The sequence below is a fragment of the Bos indicus x Bos taurus genome, chromosome 11 (assembly GCF_003369695.1).
Source record: "Bos indicus x Bos taurus breed Angus x Brahman F1 hybrid chromosome 11, Bos_hybrid_MaternalHap_v2.0, whole genome shotgun sequence".
NCBI classification, from domain to species: domain Eukaryota; kingdom Metazoa; phylum Chordata; class Mammalia; order Artiodactyla; family Bovidae; genus Bos; species Bos indicus x Bos taurus.
The window spans coordinates 62,796,052-62,821,789 of NC_040086.1; the positions used below are offsets into that span (position 1 = coordinate 62,796,052).

Consider the following 25,738-nt stretch of genomic DNA (forward strand, 5'->3'; position numbering starts at 1 on the left):
AAAAAATTTTAACCATGATACAATTCCAATAATACCCTCAAACTATCCTTTGGTTTTGTCCAGCTGCAAATTTAAAAAGAATTATTTCTCAAAACTCAAAGTTGACCAGGAAGTGTCCCCAAATGCTTCATGTTCAAATATATAGTGTATAGTTAAAAATGCACAAACTGAATGGCACAAATGGTTAATACAATAATATATTCATGGCTGGAAAATTTCTCCGTGGTATGTGGGTCTTTCAGAAATAATAATAAAAATCATTCTCTAAGTATAATCTCTTTTCCAAATAATTTTTTCAAAACTATTATAAATACACTTTTCTTAGCTGGTCAACAATTTTTCGTTGGTCATACTGCCATTTTTCAGCTAAAATAAGAACTTCTTATGGAAAGTGAAAACAATAAATGAGCTGGGACAAAGAAGTTTGACCTCAGAATCTACTCCACTTAACTTTAGACCCCGCCCATGCACTGTGTCTCTGGGGTCGCACAGAGTCGGACGAAGCGACTTAGCACCAGCAGCAGCAGCAGCATGAGAAGCTCCAAGGCAATGCAGAAATGATAGAATCAAGAAAGAAAAAAAGACAAAGCTCTAGCAATTATTCTAATCATTAGAGTATGTAAGTCTTGAGTAGTAAGACAGATAATGCACTGCTCTCCAACCCACTTGTCACCCGGACTTTCGTTTCAACCTCTCAGGGAGACTAAAGAGTAGGGACAAGAAGCATAGTTGAAACATTTACCTGTGGGAAGGAGAAAAAGCAATTGAGTTGGCTCCAACTGCTTACCCTTGATTGGTTTTTACCTGCCTGATTCAGTATCTGTAGACAGGAATACATGCCCATCCAACTACTCATCTTAGCAATCAGCATGGCCAACTGTTTAGCTATTAACAAATGTTTCCTACCCATGACTTTTCACATCATGGCAAAACCAGCCTTATTCTAGTTAGGAAATTAAACTTTAGTTTGAGCTTTTGGATCTTGATCTTTGCTTTCTTTTCATTTCTTTTTTTAACACTGGGTAGTGGAAATAAAAACAAAATCTGGTGTCAGATGGGAAACAACAGCCATTTCACTTTTCCTTTCAGCCTCTGAGCCATCGGGAGCAAACCTTAGCTAAACAGTAAAAACATTTGTTACACAGCAAAGGGAATCTTGCCCACTAAACTTTTCTGCAAGGTACTAAAATTAAAAATTGGCCAAACAAAACCAGGCTTCACAAGTTAAAGTCTTATGTCACCCTTTTTAAAAGTAACCAATAGCATTTTGAGGAGTTGCAATACCAAGCTCTAACTCCCCTGCCCCCAAAATCTTGCACTTTTAACTAAAATTATTGCCACAATGTCCCTTCTTGGTTTCTTTAATAAAATAAAATGTATTTCAGAGTTCCACATTCAATGTACTGCTTCATAATTTACAGTTTATAGAACTTTCACTTGAGATGTGTAAGAAACATCAAAACACACTTAAGTTTTTTTAAAAAGCATCCCTCTGGCTGAAACAATTCATGCCAGCAGAAGCTTTGAATTATGGATGGAATGATTCAAAATCTGAGAGGTTTCAGTATTCACAGAGCTTACTACAGCAATAAGACATCTCATCAACACTAAATCTAAAACTTAAAGACAAAGTGAAAAAACTGTTAACTGAAAATTTAGGGACAGGCCAAAACTTGGCATCTTTCAAGTCAAAAGAGACACTGGACTTGCACCCTTCTTCTATTCTTGCCATGGAGGTTGGCAGCAATTAGTCTCTTGAGGGGTCAAGAAGAATCCAGTAGCTCTTCTTTGAGAATGATCCCATCAATTAGGAAGAAAATTTAGGAAAAAAAAAAGTGAAGATCTTCCCAGGTAATTGGGTTGTGATGCAGACTTCATAGGTGATTCATTCAGGAGTGCTTTAGAAATTCCATAGGGGAAAAAAATGTGACAATCCTTCTCTACATATTTTGAGAAGGGCATGCCTGAACAAAGACCTTCCAGCATGCACACATACTGGAAAACACATCTTTAGATGTGTTTAGATGTTTTCTCATGGTAGGTAAGAGAGGGTTCAAGACCAAACAATCCAGAAAAGACTGACATGTAAATCAGACACAATTGTATTTAGAAAATAAGGTCTAGAGAAACCAGAGCAGCTAAACTACCATGATAAGTCTGACATCCCCAAAACATCAAAGACCTGGTCCATCCTCAACTAATAAGATACTATATTTCAAGTACAGCACTTTTGCTGATTTTTCCACAGGACATGGTGCATTTCTTTGAATAAAAGGGGGAAAAAATCTATTTCAACTCTGCTGCTTTTATGAATAGTGAAATTAAAGAGATTTTTGTTCCCATCAGATCTGTATTTTGATGAATATACATACACTGTTGACAGTTTCCCTTCCCTGGCTTTGAAATAATATAAACTGAAATATATAAGAAAAAAATAAGAAGGGCCAAGATAGATTAATGGAGGATTCCTGACCAATGTGAAAAATTCATATAAAATGCTACACCCTAGATACTGAGGTAAGAGGACAGGTAAAAAACCAGTTGAAAGAGAGTCACTTAGTATATACTTACTAGAATGTAGTGTAGCAGGGTCAAAGGCAGACAGGATTTGCCATAAAATGGAAAGAAGAAAAAAATAGGAATCACCATTTATTAAAATCAGTTATGTGTTTACTGCTTTACCTATTATATATCAAGGAATAATCACAGAGGTAGATATCACTGTTTCTAGTCAAAAGCAAGGAAAACGGAGACTTAGAGAGGAGTAATGAATACCGTTAGCGGTATACCTAACATCCATTCCTCCCTTCCCCTCCCTGAGAGAACCTCAGCCAGCCCTGCTTACCGTCCACACCTGTGGAGGTTTCTGACTTCTTCTGAATACCAGAACATACGGCTCTGAACCAGCCTGAGGAAGGAGCCAAAACAGAAGCAGGAGCCAGCAAGGAGTCCAGCTGGGAGCTGAGCGTAGCTAAGAACCGGAGCTCAGAACTGACCAACCCTGGAGCCTGCCTTGCCTGTGGATTTGTTGTAAAACAGTGAATTTCCTGATGATTCTAGCAAGCTTGGGAGTAGTTTCTGAAAGCATCCTAACTGATACATGAATTTAACTTCTCCAAGGTCACCTGCAGTAAGAGGCAGAGCGAGAATGAGCCAAGGTCATTCTGGCCCAAAATGGGGCTTCTTCCACTAAACCACACTGTGGCTGAACTTTCATAAATGTTTTTTCTCATGATAAGATCAAATGATGTTAGATCCAAAAAAGGATCTTACCGCAAACATACATTAAAAAGGCATTTACTTTATGGAAATGTTTGAAGTAGTGACCTTACTTGCACATATCTTTGGCAAAAATTCTCAGATTTTCATATTCTGCAGAACTTCTCACTCCATTTGCATTTAATTTTTAGTAGAATGTGAATTTATACACATTTAATAAATGAAATTGAGCTCTTGAAAAGCATTCTGCTACTGCTGCAGCTCAATCGCTTCAGTTGTGTCCGACTCTGTGCGACCCCATAGATGGCAGCCCACCAGGCTCCCCCGTCCCTGGGATTCTCCAGGCAAGAACACTGGAGTGGGTTGCCATTCCCTTCTCCAATGCATGAAAGTGAAAAGTGAAAGCGAAGTCGCTCAGTCGTGTCTGACACTGTGCGACCCCACAGACGGCAGCCCACCAGGCTCCTCCATCCATGGGATTTTCCAGGTAAGAGTACTAGAGTGGTGTGCCATTGCCTTCTCCATGAAGAGCATTCTGAGTTATTATTAATTTTCCTAGGTGTGATAATGGTACTGTGGTTAAGTAGGAAAAATGTCCTTATTCTCAGGAGATGCATACTGAAATATTTAATGGTAAAAGAGTCAGGATGTCTAAAATTTAATTTCACCTGGTACAAAAAAGTATACACATAAAGAAAGGGAGACAAACAGTCATAAAACTAATATAGCAAAAGATTAAGAATTACTGAATCTGGGTGGAGGAAATATGGGTCTTTTATTGAATTACTCTTTCAAGATTTATACATGGCTTAAAAGTTTTACAATAGAAAGTTTGGGTGTGGGGGAATATGGTGTGGGAAACAGCGCTGCAGAACACAGCGTGGCTGTACACTGGAGTAAGTTAAGGATTTTCAAAAATACTGAAACCAGGGCCCCACCCTGGATTGTGGCCTGGGGAAGGGTGATTGTAATGCGGCCCTCTTATATGGTAGAAAGAGCCTGGGCTTGAAAGTCACAACTCATTAATACCCTGACAGTCCCAAGCCCAGAAAAACAATTCTGAATTTTTTTCTAGAATGTTTTTTATCCATAAAAAAGTTGCTGTTTTAAAGTTAACATATTAATTCCAACAACAAAGAAACTTCTCTAGAAACATACATTGAGTGAGAGAAGGAAAACTAAATTAAAATTAGACCACGACTTTAACAGATCTATATGACTCAGTTTAGTCACTCAGTCGTGTCTGACTCAACCCCATGGACTGCAGCACACCAGGCTTCTCTGTCCATTGCCAACTCCTGGAGCTTGCTCAAACTCGTGTCCATCGAGTCAGTGATGCCATGCAACCATCTTATCCTCTGTCATCCCCTTCTCCTCCTGCCTTCAATCTTTCCCAGCATCAGGGTCCTAAGCTGTGATCAAGACCAGGAGGGCAAGAAGAATACAGTAGACTTGGTTATTCCCTAAACAAATCTATTCAGAGTCTATGGTCCAACATGCCAAAATTTGACTTACAAAAATGCAATTTTATAAAAGGAACAATATTTAAGAAGAAGTATTAAGCCACTTAACCTCTCAAAAAAAAAAAAGTCTTACTAAAATCATGCTCTTTACTCCACACCAAGGATGAGTCATCATCTTGTTAAACTATAAGGAAAGGAGAATTCCTTGAAAAATACACAACTCCAATTCTCCAAATTCAAATTTGTGCAAATGACTTAAAGATACTCCAGTGAGCATTACATAGAGTAAAAAGCTCTCTAAGGTCCTATATCTAAATTTCAGCTGGCACATGAGTCTCCGTGGTTCCATTTGTCTTTCTTAAACTATATGTGTCTTGGGTATGGGATAGAAGTAAACAAACAGTAGATAAAATTTTAAAAGAAATAAAAAATAAATGACCAACTTTAAAAATATAATCTTACAGTAGAGATTTTTATCTTGAAAAACATACCTTACAACATAGGTTGTTTTTTAAGTTTCATTGATATGCAATAAATACATATATTTAAAATGTATAATTCAATAAGTCATGACATAGGTATATACCCTTGAAACCACTAGCAATCAGGATAATGAACATAACTATCCCAAGTGGCCTTTAAGTCAAATAGATACATGATGGTTCTAGCACAGATGCAGTTTTTAGGAAAAGAAACTCTTGATAGAATTGTTATTTTAAAAAAAAAGAAGAGTCCACACAAGTGTCCAGATATTTTCATCAACAGATAAAATAAACATTAAAGCTTTAGATTCTTTCCCCTAATTTAAAGAGATAAGCACATATTGTATTATTCTAGCTTAGATTTAGGTCCAAATAAACAAATATACTCAAAAAACAAAGAAAATCTTGGTATCTTCAAATGTGCAGGAAAATGAAAACAAAAGCCATAGTAACAAGGCATTATATTTGAGAATTTAAACATATACACATCCAGATTTCAGCTGACTGCAAAGCAAAACAATTTAGAAAGATTACACCTACATATTACAGCAATATACAGACTTTCTAATTTTGGCATATTAGGCCCAGGACATGCCCATCTCCCAGGCAGGACTGGTCTGGGCAAAACTGAGGGAAAATGAGTGAGTCTTTGGTAACTGTCAAAAACTTCCCTCTCTACTTCTTTCCTCCTCTTTCAGCGTTTCTTCCATTTTTCAGGGAACACTCCTTGTGTACAGAACCCTCACTGATGTACCAGCCCTCCCAAAGCTATGGAAAAATTTTTGTTCTCAAGAATCCAAACCACATCCATTATGTGTCCATACACAGATCTCCCTCAGCTTACAAGAGGGTTACATTCTGATGAGACACATGTAAACTGAAAATATTCTAGGTTGAAAATATATTAAAACAAACTACCAACTACCACAGCTTAGTTAAACCTACTTTAAACATGCTGAGAACACTTCCACTGGCCTACAACTGGGCAAAAACACTTAACACAAAACCTATTTTCTAATTAAGTATTAAATATCTCATGTAATTTGTTGAATACTGTACTGAAAGTGAAAAACAGAATGGCTGTGTGGTACAGAATGGTTGTAAGTACCCTGGTTACTTACCTCACGACTATCATCACAAGAGCATCGTTTAGCATACCACTGGTAGCATACCATTGGTCCAGAAAAACTGTCAAAACTCAAAACTCCAGTTTCTACAGAATGTGTAGAACTTTCACACCTCTGTAAAGTCAAATCACTGGAAGCTGAACCCCGGTAATTTGGCTCAGCTGTATTCTATTTCTGGGTGCAGTTTCTGCCTCCCATGGGGATAGCTAACAAATGTAATGAATGCCTAGGATGCGTGCTCCATTTCCTTTCCGTCCTCCCTGAGCAGCTAGCTGCAGTGGCCAGAAAAGGGACTGTTCTACCCTTAGGTGTCTAATGCACAAAGAAGGCCCTCTTTGCCAAACTTAAAAGGAAGGATGAAAAAAAAAGGAAGGATGGATTCCCATGAAGGCTGTCCAGGATTTCCAGGAGGCAAGTCCATCTGACCTAGCTTACTGTAGTGGCCTCTCCCAGACTTCCCATCAAGTTAGATCGCATATTGTTCAACACAAGAGACCATCTTCATGTGGGGATCTTTTCTCTCCCATCTGGACCGTGAACACCATTATGGACAGGTGCCATGTCTATCGGTCTCTGATTAGGGCTTCCCAAGTGGCTCCGTGGTAAAGAATTCACCTGCCAATGGAGGAGATGAGTGTTTGATCCCTGGGTCGGGAAGATCCCCTGGAGAAGGAAATAGCCACCTACTCCAGTATTATTGCCTGGGAAATCCCATGTACAGAAGAGCCTGGGGGGCTACAGTCCATGGGATTGTAGAATCGGATACGATTTAGCTACTAAACAGTAGCAGCAGCAGCAACCCCCACACACTTGGGACAAGTGTTATCTATAAACAAAAATAAAATAATTAATAAAAGTCATTATCTCAGATTAGTGCTGCTGCTGCTGCTAAGTCGCTTCAGTCGTGTCTGACTCTGTGCGACCCCACAGACAGCAGCCCATCAGGCTCCTCCAACCCTGAGATTCTCCAGGCAAGAACACTGGAGTGGGTTGCCATTTCCTTCTCCAATGCATGAAAGTGAAAAGTGAAAGTGAAGTCGCTCAGTCATGTCCGACTCTTTGTGACCCCATGGACTGCAGCCTACCAGGCTCCTCCGCCCATAGGATTTTCCAGGCAAGAGTATTGCAGTAGGGTGCCATTGCCTTCTTTGAGATTAGTGCTAGTTATACTATAAAAACACATGTATCTATTTTAATATTTGAGGTGAAACGTACCCTAAGGGTTTTACTTGTTTAGGAAATTATATAGTTTTTATAATAATGGAAACAAAAGATTAGTAGATTAGTTCTTTACATACACTAGACAAAGGAAATTTAAGATTTTCCTGTAAACTGTGCAGTACAGCTATGAGGACTACATTTACATTGTGCAATTTTCAGTGTTACACATTTTTTTCAGGCTCTGTCACAAAGAAAACAAAGCAAAGGGAGAAAACAACTTCAAAGGTGTAAAGAAAAGCTAGGAGAAATTTCAGACCACGTCCACTGTAAGGTGTCCTGGGGTTCATAAACGAGGATAATTTCATGATTTCTGGTGGAAACATCGGCAACATTATGCTTTTAATGTTTCATCTCAAACTCAAATAAAAATGGTCAACTCGAATGCAGTTGTTTCAGGATTCACTTTTAGACCTTCACACTAAGTCAAAAGGCATAAAATCCATATGAAGAAATCTTAACATTTTTGTAGACCACTATTACACAATGTGGAGCTGTGACTACTCAAAGTAGTAGACAACTAGCTCTAAATACATATCAAAATAGTTTAGAATGTAATTTCTACAAGGACAATAATATTTGTTCATTTTCTTCACTGCTGTAATGTATTGCCTCGTAAAAGTAGCTGGCACATAATAAATGCTCAATAAATCTGTTGAATGAAATGAACAGAAGTCAGGAATGGGATACCGGTGTACAAAAAAAAAAAGACCAAACTTCCTCTAAAAGGCATAGATTTTACAAAGGATAATTTCTGGAAAGTCTCATTCCACCAACTCCAAAATGCAGTTTATCTAATCTCATATTTGAATTGTTTAAATAAAGGTATAATGGAGCATTTGTTTTGTAAATCAAAAGGGGGATTCATTTCATTTAATCAAATAGAAAGGTCTTCTACCACTAATGTCTGAATAATGTGAAGTATTTTAAGAAACTACTAAACATTCTCTCCAAGTCAATGGATTTGGGTCCTTAGAAAATCTTTTTACTCAAAGGATTTTCATATAAATTTTTTTATTTAAAAATACATATTTATTTTCATACTCCTTGATTTTCTCAGTAAAAAGTCTTAAAAATCAAAACAAAAGTTAACTCAAAGGGATACATTTCAGTTGAGTTGAAATTATTGGAACACAATAAAGCTGATGGTTACTTCATCAGGAACCATTAATCATTCAACAATGGCGAACCCTGGAAAACCTCAGTGGACAGAGTCTGGGGTTCTGTCTGGTTTGAACAGAGTTAAAAACAAAACAAAGGACCTGCTTTTCACGTCTCACGTGCTGTTCTCAGGCCTGCACGCCCCTTCAAATAGTCAGGTGGCCACAGTCACAGCTCAGACAGCCACCAGTGCTCATCAGGCGCTGGGTGCCAAGCAATGGATGCTTGAGATGTTTTAAGATAATGTAGACATAAAAAATTCTGTGGGTATCTCTCCAAAAAAGAGATTAACAGAAAAGCAAGAAGTACTAAACACATCATTATTGTCCCTTTTTATCACCTCACATAAGTTAAAACTTGGTTTTAGGTTTACAAAATGGTTCCTTAAGTTTTGTGTAGATAAGATGATCAGAAAGTTCATCTTTTGAGATAGGGCAAAGCAAATTTTCTATATAGAAGGCCTTTGCCTCAGTCTCAGAAAAGCAGAATGAAATAGATGAAAACCCCTTTTCCATGCCTTAAACAGAGGCAAAGGCAAAAGAGAGCCAAAGAAAAAAACCTGCAGTAATCAAGGAAAAAGACCAGTGGAGAAGAAGAGCAAAATGAGAAAGACACAGCGTTAAAAGACAAATTCATGCAGTAATATTAAGAAAATTGAAAAACAGTGGTAGAACAAAACAAAGAAGGTTGTGAAAATCAGATAAAATTTAAAAGGTGGACTGTTTTGGCCATTTAGTAAGTTAAAAGCAAACATTCAATACTAAAGGATTGTACATAACATCACACGAAACTTTATAAACAACAGTGCGGACTATACATTCAGAAGTAGAAAAGAAATCTGATCAGTCTGAGTTTTCATCAACTGAATGTTCAGCAATAAGGACAAAAGGATAATATACTTTTAAAAGTTGCTTTCTTCTTAGCAACCTTGCATTTGAGGATCACTGTTCACCATACTTAATATTTAGTTGGAACAAAAGAAATATTTCTTTGTATGTCCCACCTGTTTTAATAAAGTCTTACTCTGAATAAACCAGAATTTCATTTCTACTTTAAAAAGTGATATAATACCATTAGGTTGTGACAACTCTTCTGTTAATAACCATAGAGAGGAAAAGCTGAATTCAAAGAAACTGATATAATGTGCTAACTCTAGGCTTTCTATTTTTAAAGACTCAGAACTCACTTTTTGGGACAAGATGTTAAAAAAAAAAGAACTAGTTTCTTAAAATACAGCCTTTCCATACGTGTCTTCACTCACCTTCCTAAATAAAAGATTATATGGAATAAATGAAATCCTCTAAGCTACTATATTCTGACACATGCACATTTCATTGTACTCAAGGTACAAAATGAGGGTCAGGAGGGGGTCCTATACGTGCAAGTTTTACAATCTTTAATAAAATGTATTATCTTCTAGACACATAAAGTTTGATCTTAGAACATCAACATGTGCTACAACCCAGGATACACCAAAACTTAATGTTAGCATTTAAAATCCCTTTCAAAGTTCCTCGCCTCTTTAGGTACCTTATTCATTCTTCTTAACATACCAATAAGAAGTCTCCATAAATACAAAGTTAAAAGGAAAAAATGGGCTTAAGACAAAAGATCTAAAGTCACAATTTTTTAATAATGACAAAACAAATGTTCATTTCTAAATGTGAATGTTTACTTTGTATTTGCTTGCACTTTGTCATTCTCCAGTGCTTTTAAAAAGCACTTACAAATTACCCCTACAATGTCCCCTGCGAGTGAGGGCCAGGCAACTGCCTTCTCTCTTCACACTGAAAGAACTGGGAGAGTCTTGGAGGTTAAGTGTAATGCTCAAGGTCACGTGCCAGTTGTTAACATGGCTCAGTCTAGACCTCCATGGACTTTAATTCTAAGTGTATGGCAACACATAACACAAAAATAATTTTCTTCTCCTTTTGATCACTGACAAGAGTATATTGTTATCCATTTTCCTAATACTAAAAGACACGGATAGGCCCTAAAGGTTATTTTTATTCCTCTTTCCCTCTTCTTTCCAGACAATTCTTCATCAGAAACTTTGTTTTTTTAAAAGCTGAGGACATCCTATATATCTGTAAAATACCAAAAGTACTCAACTGTCCTCACCAAAAAATGTTAAATAAAAGAAAAAGATGTGAGCTATAGAAATCATGTTGAAATCTGTCAAGCAAAAAATTAGACCTTCCATCCTGTAGAATATATGCTTCAGTGTAGTTTCTAAGTGCCTATAAATTAATTGTTTAAAGTTTCATTTTAGATTAACTGCTTTCAAAGTATATGAACAAAAAAGGCAAGTTTTTAAAATTAATTGTTTTAGCCAATGAAAATGGAATATATTCAACTAAAATGGATTAACTGATTATTTGGTTAAACAAAGGATTATGTATATAAAATTACCCACATTGTGCTAGATAGTTCACCCATTTGAAATGTTTTAACAATGCTATGGAACACTGTAACACTTCTGAGTAGATGAGCATTCAGATTTTGTTATCGAGGACATCTCTTTCATGAAAGACATTTCTTGCATTTTATACTTTCAGAGGGCACAGTAATTAGTGGTTTTACTGACAAGTAAAGCAGAATGAGTCTATAAATGAAGCAGGTGGTGCAGGCCCCATCAATTTTGCTTATTGAAAAAATATGTATTACCCAGTTGTATAATGCTAATTAAGTGTGTAATGAAGTTTAAAGTGTTTTATTTACTGATTACATATACCTTCTTTATGATTCCTGTTATACTATTTACTACAACTATTTGAAAAGCTAATTATTTATTAAGTCTGCTCAAGAGAAAGAATTTCACTCTTGAATGAAAAAAGAAATAAAGCTTAGGTCCTTAAGGAAATTATGCTATTTTATTTCCACAGTGTTGGTTTGATAAGTTCACTTTTATTATTATTAATTCTGAAGCCAATAATAACATCACATCATCATTAAGGACATTCAAAATCTAATTTGTATAATCTATACTAATTATAATAACATCCAATGTAGTGAAAGGAAGTTTGGGAATCAGAAAGTTTTTCAATTAAAAAAGAGACCATGTTAGGTATTAAGATGAGATATTTGGTAAGTACTTTTCAGAATATTTTAAGTTTAATCTTCAAAATAAAAATTATTTTCCTAATAAAACATTATAATTCCATTTCTATTTACAAAAATAGTAATTGAAAACATAAAAATTCAACTCAACAACACAAATAATAGTATTCTCCATAATATCACTTACAATGTCGTTTAACTACGAGAACAAGATTGTTTAATCCATTCCACAACATTTATCAAGACTGTTATGTACCAGGCACAATGCTAGGCACCTGAGATTAAATCATGAATGAAATACTACTCTTATTCTCAAAGAGCTTTGTGTTTAGTAGAGGAGAAAATCACATGTAACAGCAAATGCGTGATACGTATCATTATAATAGAGGTATCCATACTCTGTTGTGCAAGTTAAAATCAAAAAGTAATCAGCTCAACTCATCCAATAACTAAATTTCATAAAAACTCATATAAACTTTACTTAAAAGTGTAAATCCGACAGTAATAATTCTTTATCTTTACAAAAAGCATACTTCTAAAAAATACAGTCACTCACATTTCTAGATGTACTAGGAACAGAGCAAAGAATTAAACTTGAAAATAAGCACTAAACACTGGTCTAAACTCATTCTGACCTCATGATAACCCTATGAAGAAAATTTTTCTATTAATCCCCACTTTATAGATGGGGAATCTGAGGTTGATTTGGCCAAGATCACAAAGATAGCACGAGGAAATACTGAGACTTGAACCTACAGAGACTGGTTATGGAGGTCCCCTTCTTAACCACTAGACCAGACACCCTCTCAGGGGGTGGTGATGATGATGATGGAGGTAGGGCAGCTAACACCAAGTGCTCGGTGACCTGTGCCCTCTCACTTACCCTTAAGGCAACCCTTAGAGGGGAAAGTCATCCCTCCCATTTACAGGAGAAAACCCTCACAGGCCAGGTTTGAACTTGCCTAAGGTCAGTCAGCCATCCTGTGACTGTGGCTAGATTCAAACTCAGGCAGCATGGCTCCCCTGTGTTATAAGGCCTCTGAATGATTTCAGTCTTAAACACTCATGAAAAAGGCCACATGATGAAATGTATTAAACAATTCAGAAAGGCTTTGTATAAGTCTTCCTGAAACACTCTGCCAGGTTTGGGGGCTTATGACAAGCATTTCCTTATGACAGCATTTACATTTGAGTCAACTTTACTACTTTGGGCTGATCATAAACACATTGCTCCTCTTTAAAAAGAAATTTTTCTGTAGAAACTTGGCAGACTTCAGTACAGGAACAGTCTATTCTTTACAATTAAATTTAGCAACAACTTATTCTGGTTAGTCTGAAAGAAAAGGAGAGAATGAACTACTAAGAGGCCTTTCGTGTACTTTAATATTTCAAAAGATGTTTGGTTTGGCCTAATTTGAATCTTGTGGACAAGTAGACCAGAACTTGATTCAAAAAGAATAAGTACCATTTTAAACAGGCTGAATTCTCAAACGTAACCTCAGAAGGCGATTCAGAGTAAGTATTTCTCATAATTCTTATTTTTACCTCAAATTAAATACTAAAGATGCATAGGGCAAGTCTTATAAAGCATATATACGGCCATGCATGTGTACTTTTGAACAGCCTGCAACCAAGAAACCAAATTAAAATTTTGCTCAAGAGCAATCTAGTATACAAAAAAGGGCTATCAAAAGATAAAAAAATCCCTATTTGTCTTTTAACACACCCCACTGTGCCCAGTGACCAGGAAATAAAAAATTCTGTGTTGTAATTTCTGGCCAGAATAGAGGTGAGCTAAAGATGAAGTGTCAAACTGGATTTCCATCTTACCTCGTTTTCCTCCAACAGGTTCAAAGACTTTGTAATCTTTACATTAATATTGAATTATCTTTTCTTTTTTTTCCAAAAGAGAACCTACGAAACTATTTAAAAATAAAAACAGCAAGACATGCCACTAGGCAACCTGTCTTCTCGTGGTCTATCTCATTCAAATCAGACGTACCTTTTGCTTTGCCTTTACTGAATAAAAGTTTAACTCTGATTTGGAAGACAACGTACCCATTATTAGCCGTCTGACACTTTTTGCAGGTCATAGAGTCTATCAGTTCAATTCGCTGATTATGACCGCTCACTAAGAAAGCTTGCCATTACCGCTCATTTTATAAGCGTTGGCAATACCTAGAAATACAGCAAGGCTGGTGAATAAGGAGTCGAGGGGCGGGGGAAGAGGGAGCGAGGGAGGAAGGCAGTCGCCACCTCAAATCCACGCCGGACCGGGAACCTCCAGTCCACAGCGCGATCCCTTGCCCTCCCCAAAGTGGACCCGCTACATTTGCCCAGACCCTCCCTCCGCCCCAACACCCACCCCCGCTAACCCAACACAGCACTCACCCTTCAGCGAAGTCGGCACCCGGTCCAGCTCCGAGACGGGTCGGGGTGGCAGCGAGGGAGGGGACGTCTGGGCTGTGGGCGGGGGGTGTCGGTGCGTCACTAGAGTGCAGGACGGTGAGTTCGAGGGGTGGGAGTGGAGCGGAGCCGGGAAACCAAGTCACTGCCGAAAAGGGACGAGGAGCAACGAGGGGATGGAGGAGAAAGCCCCTTCCCTAAAATAAGCCCACCGGCCCCTGCGACCCCCCTGCCCCAGGAAGGGAAAATAAAATCCGGGGAAATAAAAAGACTGACAAATAAACCTCTAAAACGATGAGAAGCAAGGATCAGACTTTAATTTAAAGGGGGGAGACTGAGCGAGGTCTGGAGGGGTGACAGAAGTGGCTCTAGGTCTATCCCATGCCTTTGCAGTCCCCAAGCGGAGGAGGAGGCTGGCTGAGGGGAAGTTGCAGCGGCTCCCGAGGAGGAGGCGGAGGAGGCGGAGGAGGAGGTTACACCGTAACAAGTACAGACAGACAGCCATGGATCAGAGGGGCGCTGCGAGCAGGGGCGGCCGCGGCGGGGCGAGCGGCCGCGGCAGCAGCACCGCCTGCTCGGCTAGCTCAAGACATTTAATTGGATTGATGGGTTGTGCAGTGACTCACAGACTTTACAGAGTCGTAAAGCAGTCCCCGCCCAGCTGGACAGGGGAGATGCGGTGGGGACGGCTAGGGAAAGGGGGGCTGTGAAAGAGCCGGGAGGGGAGGAGGAGAGTGAGAGGGCGAGGCGTTATGGGGGGCGGGGAGCGAAGCGGAATCACTCAATGCCGAAGCCCGCCGCTCCGACGGGCGTGGGGGTCGGCCAATGACGGTGCGGCTCGATAGGCGGCAGGCTTCGCCCCTGGCCCAATGAGTCTTCTAAGGACACTGCCGCTAACCGGGCGGGGGGAAGTGGAGTGGGGGGTGGGGAGTGGTGGGTGGACGTTGAAGTAGGGAGGGAGCGGTGGAGAGAAAGATGAGGCACCGGAGACCGGCGGAGTCACTCAGCTCTCCTCGCTCCAGAAGTGCGCCTTCTGCCAATCCGAGGGCCGCATGGGGGTGATGGACGCAAGCGTGTGCCCAATGAGGAAAAGAAGGTGCCGCTCCGAGCCACAGGGGAAGGAGTGGGCGGGCCAAGGTCCTCCCCTCCCTCCGGCACCCGGGTCCTCCCTCCCGCCCTGTTCAGGTCAGTCACGCAAATAACAGTGTGAGGGATGGGGCCGTGCGGCGAGGGGGTGGGGCGGCGGAGGGCCGCGCTACAGAAGGCGTGACAGCGATAGGGACTGGCTGTGCTGCCGACTCCGCACCTACCGGAGGAGGCGATGAAGAAGGCTGGCTCCTTACTCAGCCTTCAAGCTGCTGCTCTTGCTGCTCAGCCTCTGCCCGGCGCTGCCTGGGAGCCCCTGCGGCCAAACCCCACTCCCGAGTGGCAGACAGATGTGGAGTAAATCGGATCAAAACTTTGCCTCCCGTCGATGCTGTGCCCACTCTAGCAGACAGCTCCGTGTGACGTTCTGTGGGGCTGTGCTCCGGGAGCCGAGGGAGCTGGACGCCAAGACCGGAGGCATTTCCCTCCTTGCTTGCCTGTGTTCTGGGGAAGTCAGAGTAGGGTGTGGACAGGTTGAAACACCTCCTGAATACATAACATTTCTTTATTGGGTTTCTGGAAAAGGTACTTAACCTGACGTGAGTGAAGCTGTGTGGGTTTTGTGCTTGTAAATATCAGCTTCCTCCAGCCCTTGCTCCCGCATGCATTACTCTTTTTCTCCCACTTCTCTGCCCACTCTCCTCACCTTGGACCCTGACACCTTGTACTCACTACTAGATCTCGCTGCTCATTCCCCGGAGCTACGGCTTTTTCTCAGTTTCTTGCCTACTGTCTAGGAATCATTGTACACACCTTAACACTGCACGCACTTGTACTTGAAAGTAACTGGGATCACTAATGAACCTGAACAGAGGTGCCGGCAAAAGAAATACACTGGCAAAAATCCACCTTCTTAACCACAAGGGACATTTCTGCAGGTTATTGAAATTTATGACATTTGCTTCCTATTAAAAAACCAAGGAAAGACAAATCACGTATCACATCCCTAGAAAAAAAGATTTTCCAGTCCACTTAGAATACTCAGTATCCATTTTCTTTAGACAAGTCAACTGGAGAGACCCAGGATTGACTTGTGGTCTTGAAGGGAGCAAGATCATGTTTTCCCCATGATTATCAGAGTAAAACCTACAGTGGTCTGGAATTCAGAGGAGAGGTAGTAAGTGAACAATAAGCCTTAAGGCTTACCCTAGTCATACGGAGGCTTTCCTTGATTACTGTTGTTTTAAGATAGGGACCCTTCCCATAAACTGTAATTGTGACACTCAGCCTGACACCTCTTGCCTCTTCTCTTTCTGATTTTAGCCTTATTCCATGATGTCAGCCTGCATCCTGAGTCCACCTAAGAAAATGAACCAACTTACACACTTCCTATAGTGCCCAGATTGTGTATGCATTGCCCCTCATTGTGTTGAAACTTCTTTGCAGTTTGGCAATGCAAGGACGCCAGCATCATCATCCCAGGACATAATGATATTCAGGAGGGGGCTGTGTTCCCTTAGCCAGATCACCCTGTGACGATTGAAACACACTAAATCCCTCCTGTGGGAAGAATCAGCTCCATTTCTAGTGTGGGCTATGCTACTACATTTAAGAGTGTGCTAATGATACTTTCAGAAAGCCTATTTCATATTTCTCTTGCTGTGAGGTCATTTTATGACTCAGGTGAATATAACTGATTGTGGTATTATCTTACATACTATGAATGTCACTAAAAACATAAGATTTTGAGTCTAAACTACACTAGAGGATCTTTCAGAGGATCTCCAAATAGCCAGGGTTAGCCTCCTGTGGCAGAAGTTGCTCCCTTGTCAGTTGTTATTGGCATGCCTCCAGTCCCCACCATGTGTCATCTTCTAATTCTGTGCTCACCCTATTCCAGTATTTCTTAAATGGTTGTCTTAGGCCCACCTAGATTCCTGAGTTTGCTCTCAGACCTACTGAATCATCATCTCTGTAAGCTGGTCATGGGCTTCTGCATTTTTAGCAAATATGCCTGTGACATGAATAAATATTAAAAAATCAAATGTTTCATTTGAAACCCCCATTTTATTCCTTTCTTTTGAAAATTTAAGAACTGTTACTTATTTATTCCTTCCTTTTTTCTTTCTCACACATATCTCTTTCCTTTTTTCCACATATATTCCTTTCTCTTACACATTTTTTCTCTCATTTTTGTGTTCACTTACCTTTCTATATTTCTTGTGCACAGGATTGTATAATACACTGGCAGGGTAATCCCTAAAAAAAAAAAAAAAAAAGGTGAAGTTGGCAAATTGCCTTTGATAAATACCATAGGTATACTTTATAATTACACCATTTAAAATGTATACTAAGTCAAATAGATGTATAAGCTTAAAAATAACACTGTAATTGATGTTATGTATAAATTTCAGTATGTGTGAAACTTACTAGTTTATGGTTTCGAAGTATACAAAAAGAATTTTTTACATGGGAGAGTCATGTTTCAAAATGCAAATTTCAATGTACAAATGATTTGTTACTATCATTTTCTAAACAATGGAGTGAGACTAATGATGTACTAAGAACTGTTATGTTTACCAAAAAAAATAAAAAGTGCTATATGAGATTTTTGTTATCTCAAAGAGCTTAAATACAACTCACATGAACCAGGAAGCAAAAGTACATCCTTTATTGAAGATGGAAGTTTCAACCCGAGTTTCATTAGCATTCCTACAGATAGAGCCCAAATGAACATTAGCTCACAATCCAAATTACAGAATAAATTAATTAAAAAGTTGTAATCAGCAAGAGGAGGCAGAGGCAGAAAAAAAGGAAAATTATAATTAGATTCTAAATCTGAAAAAGAACAAGAATAGGCCCATTTGCTTATGAACATATATGCAAAAAATTCTAAATATTAGCTAACTGAATCCAACATTCTTACTCCAGAAAAACTAGAAGAAACCTTGAGATTCATTTCCCTCTCTTTATTTTTTTCCCCCTCTTTAGAATATACTTGTCTAGCTACCTGTCTAGCCGTTTATCATGAAAATGTAATAAATCAAGTAGGGCTTATTTCAGAAATTCAAGTATGATTTAACATCAGAAAACCTATCCAAATATGTACCTCAAGAAGGCTAAGAGAGAAAGCATTGGAGAATGTGCATCCCTTATTAATAATAGAAACTTTCAGAAAAATTAGGAATAGGAAGAAATGTACTTAACTTTATGAAGGACCAAAAATGTACTGCAAAATATTATTAATGGATTAACTTTAACACATTCCATTTAAGTATGGGATCAAGACAAGTTTGCCACAGCTCCTTAAATGATATTGAAAGTCCTGGCTGACAAAATAAGATTTGTAATAAAAGGATGAAGAAATTAAATGGAAGAATCAGAAGGAAAGGGATAAAATCGGGATTTTTGCAATAATATGATCAACCACATAAAACACCTAATAGAAACAATAAGCTATTAGAAATAATATGAGAAAGCCACAAAATGACAGCGAGCAATTTTTTTCTCTTTTTTCCAGAACTACTCTTTTATGGGGCATATGGCCAACCAGAATAAAGACAATGTTTGCTAGCCTCCTTTGTAGCTAAGTGTTGCCACGTTCTAGGCAATGGGTTAAAAGCAGATCTGGTGCACACATTCCTAAAGGGAGAGAGTATGCCTCATCCTCTTTCCTGCCATCTGAAATGAGATACAGTAGCTGGAGCTTCAGCAGTCATCTTAGACCATGAGCTGAGGTTGGATATGGAAACCACACACAGAGAAACTAGAAAGAAGGCACCTTCTGTACCAGCACCAACCTTAAAGCAGCTACCTCCAGGCTTCTGGAACTTCTTGAACACACCTCCATCTTATTTGTGCCACTCTTATTTTAGTTTGTGTGTGTGTGTGTATGCGTGTATGTTGTTACAGACAGCCAAACCTAATCCTACATGATATAGCAACATTCCCAAATTCAAAATCATTTCATGAAAACCAGAAGTATACTCACATACTAGTACTAAAAAACTAAAAATAAGATACTATTTACAATAGCAAGAAAACTCTAAAAGTCTTCGGGGATTAACCTAAGAAAAATGCACAAAACTTTCATGAAAAAAAAAAATGTTAATACTAGACTTCCCTGGCGGTCCAGTGGTTACGATTCTACCCTTCCATTGCAAGGGATGCAGATTCGATCCCTGGTTGGGAAACTAAGATTCTGCACACCGCGTGGTGCGGCCAAAAAAAAACAGACTAAAGAAAAAATGTTAATGCTATTTAAAGACTTCAAAGAAGACCTAAATAGGGGTGTGTATAATGTTTGTGGATAGGATGAAGTAACGTTACTAAGATAATTGTGTGTGTATGTGTGTGTGATTAGTTGCTAAGTCGTGTCTGACTCTTTGCGACCCATGGACTGTAGCCTGCCAGGCTCCTCTGTCCGTGGGATTTTCCAGGCAAGAATACTGGAGTGGGTTGCCATTTCTTTCCTCAGGGCATCTATCTTCTTGACCAAGGGATCAAACCTGTGGCTCCTGCTGCATCTCCTGCATTGCAGGCAGATTCTTTAACCACTGAGCCACTGAGGAAGCCCACTAAGATTTTAATGATCTCTAAATGTATTCATAAACTCAGTGCAAACCATTCAAACTTGTAACAGGATTTGAAGAATTTAAACATTCTCAAATATATATGGAAGATTAAATTCCATTATAATCTGGTCATTTTTAAAAATAAAAATCAGAGAGGGGAAATTTACCCTTCCAGATAATGACATATTATAAGTCATAGTAGCAGACATGTAAAACAGAGAACCAGAATACACAACTCAGAAACAACCCATTTACCTATGTGAACTTTGTATGTGATAATGGTAACATGACAAATCTATGAGGAAATCATGTAGAGATAGTCAACTATCACTACAATAATAATACCATATAACAAATAACCCTGAAATATCAGTGACTTATTAAAGCCGTTGTTTTTTCTCTTTCACAGGTCTGTATGTGAACTGAGACTCTGCTGATTCCATCTGGTTAAGACTTGGTTGGACTCAGCTGAGTTTTGCCCCAGGACACAGGTTAAATTCAGGTCTTTATCACATGTCTCTGGCAATGACAGGAGCTCAAGAGGTGAAGTCAAGTCACTCAAACACATTTAACACTTCTGCTGCCATCACATCTCCTAATATTCCATTGGCCAAATAAGTCACATGGCCAAGTCCACCAAAGTAGTGGAAGGTGCTGCAAAACCACATGGCAAAGAGCATGGGTATATAATTCTATAACCAGGAGGATGTGAAGGATTGGGAAAAATAATCCAACCTAACAGAAAAGTTTTGTTTCATAGATAATGTTGGAAAAATTGGTTCACCATAGAGGAAAATAAAGTTGCATCCATATTTCATACCATTTGCAAAGGTAATATTTCAATGAATCCGTTCAGTTCAGTTCAGTCAACTCAGTCACGTCCGACTCTTTGCGATCCCATGAATCGCAGCACGCCAGGCCTCCCTGTCCATCACCAACTTCCAGAGTTTACTCAAACTCATGTCCATCGAGTCGGTGATGCCATCCGGCCTTCTCATCCTCTGTCATCCCCTTCTCCTCCTGCCCCCAATCCCTCCCAGCATCAGAGTCTTTTCCAATGAGTCAACTCTTCGCATGAGGTGGCCAAAGTATCGGAGTTTCAGCTTTAGCATCAGTCCTTCCAATGAACACCCAGGACTGATCTCCTTTAGGATGGACTGGCTGGATCTCCTTGCAGTCCAAGGGACTCTCAAGAGTCTTCTCCAACACCACAGTTCAAAAGCATCAATTCTTCGGCACTCAGCTTTCTTCACAGTCCAACTCTCACATCCATACATGACCACTGGAAAAACCATAGCCTTGACTAGACGGACCTTTGTTGGCAAAGTAATGTCTCTGCTTTTTAATACGCTATCTAGGTTAGTCATAACTTTCCTTCCAAGGAGTAAGCGTCTTTTAATTTCATGGCTGCAATCACCATCTGCAGTGATTTGGGAGCCCCCCAAAAATAAAGTCTGACACTGTTTCCACTGTTTCCCCATCTATTTGCCATGAAGTGATGGGACCAGATGCCATGATGTTAGTTTTCTGAACGTTGCCTAAAAATGAAAGGGAAAACTGTAAAGCTAATAGAAATTAAAAGCAGAAGAATTTCTTTGGAATCTTAGGATAGGAAAAGATTTCTTCAAAGACTCTGAAAGCATAAACTATAAAACCAAAAGATTGATGAACTTGACTATATCAAAATTAGTTTTCTGGTGAACAAAGAACATCATAAGACAAGAGAAAGTTGATACATTGAGGGGTGTTTCCAAACCAAGAAGAAATTAATGTCTACAATATGCTAGGAATTCCTGCAAATCATTGAGAGAAAAAGAAAAAAAAAAAAAAAACAGGAAACACAATAGAAAAATAGCCAAAGGAAATGAACAGGCAAATTTACAGAAAGGAGGCTTGAGAGACTGACAACTGGATGAATAGATATATTGTATAACATGGAGACTATAGCAAATATCTTATAATAACTATAAACAGAATATAACCTTTAAAAATTGTAAATCATGATATTGTACACCAGTTGACTCATTGGAAAAGACTCTGAAGCTGGGAGGGATTGGGGGCAGGAGGAGAAGGGGATGACAGAGGATGAGATGGCTGGATGGCATCACTGACTCAATGGACGTGAATCTGAGTGAACTCCGGGAGTTGGTGATGGACAGGGAGGCCTGGCGTGCTGCAATTCATGGGGTCGCAAAGAGTCGGACACAAGTGAGCTACTGAACTGAACTGAACTGAACTTATATAATACTGTATACCAACTATTGTTGCTGTTCAGTCGCAAAGTCATGGCCACTTCTTTGTGACCCCATGGACTGCAGCAGGCCAGGCCCTCACTATCTCCCAGTTTGCTCAAGTTTACCTCCATTGAATCGGTGATACTATCCAACCATCTCATCCTCTGCTGCCCTCTTCTCCTTTTGCCAATTTTTTGCCAGTTTACCAACCATATTTCAGTTTAAAGAAGTAGATGAAGAGATATACAATTCCACTTATAATCAGATAACTGCATATTAAAGCAAGACACTTCTTTACATCAATTAAATAGGCAAAAATGTGAAAGTTGGGTAACACCAAGTGTTGGCTAGGATGGGGGGAATCAGGAATCCTCATGCATTGCTATTGGGTGGCTGATGCTGGGAGGGATTGGGGGCAGGAGGAGAAGGGGACGACAGAGGATGAGATGGCTGGATGGCATCGCTGACTTGATGGACGTGAATCTGGGTGAACTCCGGGAGTTGGTGATGGACAGGGAGGCCTGGCGTGCTGTGATTCATGGGGTCGCAAAGAGTCGGACATGACTGAGCGACTGATCTGATCTGATCTGATAGTCATTTTGGAGTTATCTGGAAATAGGTAATAAAATGTAGCATGTGGGGACTTCTCTGGTGATCCAGTGGTTAAGACTTTGCCTTCCAGTGCAGGGTCTGCTGGTTCGATCCCTAGTTGGGGAGGTAAGATCCCACATGCCTCCCTGTCCAAAACACCAAAGCATAAAACAGAAGCAATATTGTAACAAATTCAATAAAGACTTTGAACATGGTCCACATCAAAAGAAAAGAAAAAGTAGCATATGTTTTCCTAATGGCCCAGCAGTTTCATTCCTGGGAATATATACCTTTAAGAAAATCTTGAAACATGTCCATAAAAGGGTACAACTGAGAATAGTCATCATAGCAGCACTTGAAGTAGCAGCATGTGGTTGGCAAGCTTAGTATGTATCACTGTGCAATACAGAGAGGAAATAAAATGTAGCAGATACTATGGAATAACAAGCAGCTGCTAAAAGTAGTGCACTAAATGTATGTCTTACAACATGGATAAATCTTTAAAATGTTTTATACTGAAAAAGGATAAGAAACAAGAAAACAGTGTAAGCCCCAGGCCTTGGGATGTCTTTCACTAAAGGATACATGAGTGTTTTTCATTTCTGCTATTAGCTGGGGCACTTTGAAGGAGGGATAAGAAGGTGCTGTTGTGATTCACTTTTAACTCAAATATTTCCTTCTAGTTTTCATATGAGGTTGTGGCAGGTTTTCATGCAGGTCCTTTCCCCTTACCCCCTAAGTTTGGAGATAGATTGGTAATTTTTCAAAAAGATTTAAGGGTTTCCTAATCTTCAAGACAAGGGGAATGGATGTGATGGCTCTTGAAGTTTCTCCCAGCCCCATCAGGTTAAGAATCTCCCCCACGCAGACATGTGGGAAACACAATTGATTCCCACAAAGGTACACGAGAACAGCCGCTGCTTGGGTTATACTGCCTTAAAAGCTTGTCTCTGCCCTAAACTATCCTTAATGGCTCATTACTAGCATATGAAATTCTGGTGCTTAGTAATGCTACGCTATGATTTCATGGCCCTCAAAGTCCAAGAATTTGCCAGAGTCCAGGTGGGGAGTTCCACAGGGCGGCAGCCCACACACTTCCAGGAGGACTAAAAAACACGTGCAGGCTTCTCTCTGACCAGCTTTGGTCCCCGATTTCTGCAGAAGCTAGGATGTGATCTTGCAGAGATGACTTTTTTGAGATCAAATATCTTACGACTCTCATTTAGGGTCTGTAAGACTCATCACCAGGTCCCAGTATTGGGACATTAATGTGAGCTCACATGTATTACGTAACCCTAAAAAGAGCTAATGATTTATCCATCAGTAGCTTCTGTAACTCCTGGGAGCTGTGTAATCCAATCATCCCATATTTGTTCAACCATTACTAACAGAGTTCTAGGGAGTTTGGGGAGATGAATTAGGAAAAGTAGATTGAACCCAGATTATAGAACCTAAAATGTCTGATTAGGAGTTTCAATTTGTAGGTTAAAGCAATAGAGAGTCTTTTAAGGTGTTTGAGAAAGGTCTGATGAAAAAAGAGTGTTTTAAATTTAAGGTAGAAAATGTTTATTGAGAAAATGGACAGTTATTAAGTCCCTATTATAGGAAAGCTACATGGTAAGCACTATTGTGAAAGTGCTACACTCAATATGCCAGCAAATCTGGAAAACTCAGCAGTGCCCACGGGACTGGAAAAGGTCAGTTTTCATTCCAATCCCAAAGAAAGGCAATGCCAAAGAATGCTCAAACTACCACACAATTGCTCTCATCTCACACGCTAGTAAAGTAATGCTCAAAATTCTCCAAGCCAAGCTTCAACAGTACGTGAACTGTGAACTTCCAGATATTCAAGACTGGATTTAGAAAAGGCAGAGGAACCAGAGATCAGATTGCCAACATCCTTTGGATCATCGAAAAAGCAAGAAAGTTCCAGAAAAACATCTACTTCTGCTTTATTGACTAGGCCAAAACCTTTGACTGTGCAGACTACAACAAATTCTGGAAAATTCTTAAAGAGATGGGAATACCAGACCACCTGACCTGCCTCTTGAGAAATCTGTGTGCAGTCAGGAAGCAACAGTTAGAACTGGACGTGGAACAACAGACTGGTTCCAAATAGGAAAAGGAGTACGTCAAGGCTGTATATTGTCACCCTGCTTATTTAACTTATATGCAGAGTACATCATGAGAAATGCTGGGCTGGATGAAGCACAAGCTGGAATCAAGATTGCCAGGAGAAATATCAATAACCTCAGATATGCAGATGACACCACCCTTATGGCAGAAAGCGAAGAAGAACTGAAGAGCCTCTTATTGAAAGTGAAAGAGGAGAGTGAAAAAGTTGGCTTAAAACTCAACATTCAGAAAACTAAAATCCTGGCATCTGGTCCCATCACTTCATGGCAAATAGATGGGGAAACAGTGGAAACACTGTTTTGGATGACACTGTTGGATGACACTGGAAACAGTGTCAGACTTTATTTTTGGGGGCTCCAAAATCACTGCAGATGGTGATTGCAGCTGTGAAATTAAAAGACACTCCTTGGAAGAAAAGTTATGACCAACCTAGATAGCACATTAAGAAGCAGAGACATTACTTTGCCAACAAAGGTCTGTCTAGTTAAAGCTGTGGTTTTTCCAGTAGTCATGTATGGATGTGAGAGTTGGACTGTGAAGAAAGCTGAGTGCCAAAGAATTGATGCTTTTGAACTGTGGTGTTGGAGAAGACTCTTGAGAGTCCCTTAGACTGCAAGGAGATCCAACCAGTCCATCCTAAAAGATATCAGTCCTGAATATTCATTGGAAGGACTGATGTTGAAGCTGAAACTCCAATACTTTGTCCACCTGATGTGACTGATTTATTTGAAAAGACCCTGATGCTGGGAAAAATTGAAGGCAGGAGAAGAAGGGGACGACAGAGGATGAGATGGTTGGATGGCATCACTGACTCAATGGACATGAGTTTGAGTAAACTCCAGGAGTTGGTGATGGACAGGGCAGCCTGGTGTGCTGCAGTCCATGGGGTCGCAAAGGATCAGACATGACTGAGCGACTGAACTGAACTGAACTGAAGCACAAGAGGAAGAAGGTCCTTGCCTCTAAGGAATTTATGCTCAC

General features: G+C 39.7%; 1 protein-coding gene across 1 annotated transcript in view; it reads right to left on the reverse strand.

Moving 5' to 3' along the window:
• SERTAD2 (SERTA domain containing 2) overlaps positions 1-14,891 on the reverse strand; it is a 116,155-nt gene extending 101,264 nt beyond the window's left edge. The window contains exon 1 of the mRNA XM_027555635.1: positions 14,122-14,891. The gene's annotated coding sequence lies outside the window, so the exon portion shown is untranslated. The remainder of the gene's footprint in view (positions 1-14,121) is intronic.
• Positions 14,892-25,738: the final 10,847 nt, after the last annotated feature.